Here is a 2939-nt window from a genome sequence, read left to right on the forward strand (position 1 = left end):
TTTTTTGGTGATTTTTATTTTATTCACATTAAATTCTGGATATTTTTATGAAAATTAGCATATTTTTATACATTTTTTCACAAAAAAAAAACAAAACAAAGAAAGACACAATTTCTGCATATTTATACTTTAAACATGACATTCCATTAGGACCTAGGTCACCGAGTGTCTCTGATGCCATCTGGTAGGGAAAAATGACATAAAATTGCATTTTATGATTACAGCCACTAGAGGGGCCTATTGAATCCTATGGAGATTCTTAAATGAGCCAAAAAAGTGAAATCTTTAAAACTACACCAACTTGAGGCTTCATTAAGCTTTCAGATATATCTCAAGGCTTTCAGATATGTATCAAAACATTAAAAAAACTATTTTGTAAAAAAAAAAAAAGAAAAAAAAAAAGAAATTGATACTGAATTTTAATCCAAACACATGCATATTCATACAGTTTCATAAATATGTAATAAATATAAAAGATACATTTAAAAATATAAATATGATATAAACTCATTGGTCTCCACCCCATCACTCAAATTTAACTGTGTTAAGTAAAAAAATAAAAATCTAAATGACAGTCATTTCCAAGCAGAAACATCATAAATGCTATAATGTGTTTCAATGGGAGTGTGTGTGCCATGTGTGTGTGGGTATGTGAGTTTTTTGTGAATTGGGGACATTCTGCAGTCTCAGCCCTTAGTGTGGGTATGCATCTTTTCTGGATTGTGTCAGATTTTATATAGTAAAAAAAATCAAATAAATAAAAAAATGCTGTTTTTTTCGGACATTCCATTCATTCCTATGGCCGGGTCAAAATGACCCGCGAGGGACACTTTTGTTACTTTTTTTATTACACATAGAATCCTCGAATCGACTCAAATTTTTTTGTGTGTGCTCCATGCTCAAGTGTGACTAAATAAAATGTAAAAAATCCGCAGTTTTTTCATAAATTCCATGCTTTTCCAGTGGCGGGTCAAAATGACCCGTGAGGGACAGTTTCGATACTTTTTTTATAGCACCCACTTTTTTATAGCACCCACTAGAATTCACTCAAATTTTTTTTATTTATTCCCGGTTCAAGTGTGACAAATGTAACAAAGTATCATACCATAACGATCAACACTCGATTTTTAAAAAATCTTAAAAATGAGTTTTGGGTCAAAATGACCCGAGGGACGGATGAGGGATACATTTTACACAATAATAAGAATACATTTGTAAATAAAATTAATTTTATTTACAGCAGACAATCATGTGACTGGCCATGGGAGCAGCGCATTCCCGGGTTCGTAGGATCACAGAACTTGCTCCTCCACTGTGAATAAATCGCCATCTGAATCCATGAGTTTTATCACCGAAGTGATATGTAAATTTATTTTTACAGACGTCCATATGAGAAACAATTACCGTCCGAATCGGTCTAATGACTGCCATAAGTCTGGAACTAACGGACATCACCAGAGACTGGGTTTCCTCCTTTGTGATTCTTTGCCAGGCATTTACTGCAGCTGACTTCAGTTGTTGTTTGTTTGTGGGTCTTTCTGCCTTTAGTTTTGTCTTTAGCAAGTGAAATGCAGCTCAATCGGGTTGAGATCACGTGATTGACTTGGCCATTGCAGAATATTCCACTTTTTTACCTTCAAAAACTCCTGGGATGCTTTTGCGGTATGTTTTGCGTCATCATACATTTGTACTATGAAGCGCCATCCAATCAACTTTGCTGCATTTGGCTGAATCTGGCAGACGGTATATTCTAATACACTTCAGAATTCATCCGGCTGCTACTGTCTTCTGTAACATCATAACTAAACACCAGTAACCCAGTGCCATGGGAAGCCATGCATGCTCATGCCATCATACTCCTCCACCGTGTTTCACAGATGATGTTGTATGCTTTGGATCATGAGCTGTTCCAAGCCTTCTCCATACTTATTTCTTCCCATCATTCTGGTACAGGTTGATCTTAATTTCAGCCACCCAAAGAATGCTTTTGCAGAAGTGGTCTGGCTTTTTTAGATGTTTTTAAGTCTAATCTGGCCTTGTTTGCACCTTGTGGTGAACCCTCTGTATTTGCTCTGGTGAAGTTTTCTCTTGATTGTAGTCCTTGACAGTGAGACTTCTACCTCCTGGAGAGTGTTCTTCTCTCGGCTGGATGTTGTGAAAGGGTTTTTCTTTACCATGGAGAGGATCCTCTGATCTTCCACCACTGTTGTCCTTTTTATGTTGCTGAGCTCACCAGTGCGTTCTTTTTTTCCCCCCAGAATGTACCAAACTGTTAATTTGGCCACTCCTAATGTTCCTGCTATCTCTCTGATGGATTTGTTTTGTTTTTGAAGCCTAACAATTGTCTGTTTCACCTGCATGGAGAGCTCCTTTGACAACATGATGTGGGTTCACAGGAACAGCTTCCAAATGCAAATGGCACACTTAGAATCAACTCCAGACCTTTTACCTGCTTAACTGATGTAGAAATAATGAAAGAAAAGCCAACACCTGTCCATGAAACAGCTTTTGAGTCAATTGTCCAATTACTTATGGTCCCTTGAAAAAGGGGGGTGGTACATATTAAAGAGCTGTAATTCCTTAACCTGCCCTCCAATTTTGATGAGAATACCCTCAAATTAAAGCTCAGAATGTGCAATTTAAGTCCATATTCATTATATAATTATATAACTGTAACTTGAATATGTTTTGGTCAGCAGCAAAAATAATAAAAATTGTGCCCATGTCCAAATGTATATGAACCTGGCTGTGTATATATATATATATATATATATATATATATATATATAGCACAGAGAGTGTAGTTAGAATGTCTCTAAAATTAAAGATATGGGGCAAAAATGCCCCTGTTTGAGTTTTTGTCTCATATTTACATCATATGTTATATTTAAAGGGGTCATATGATGCGATTTCAATTTTTCCTTTCTCTTTGGAGTGTT

The sequence above is a fragment of the Sinocyclocheilus rhinocerous genome, unplaced genomic scaffold (assembly GCF_001515625.1).
Source record: "Sinocyclocheilus rhinocerous isolate Xijiao unplaced genomic scaffold, SAMN03320098_v1.1 scaffold54, whole genome shotgun sequence".
Classification (NCBI taxonomy): Eukaryota; Metazoa; Chordata; class Actinopteri; order Cypriniformes; family Cyprinidae; genus Sinocyclocheilus; species Sinocyclocheilus rhinocerous.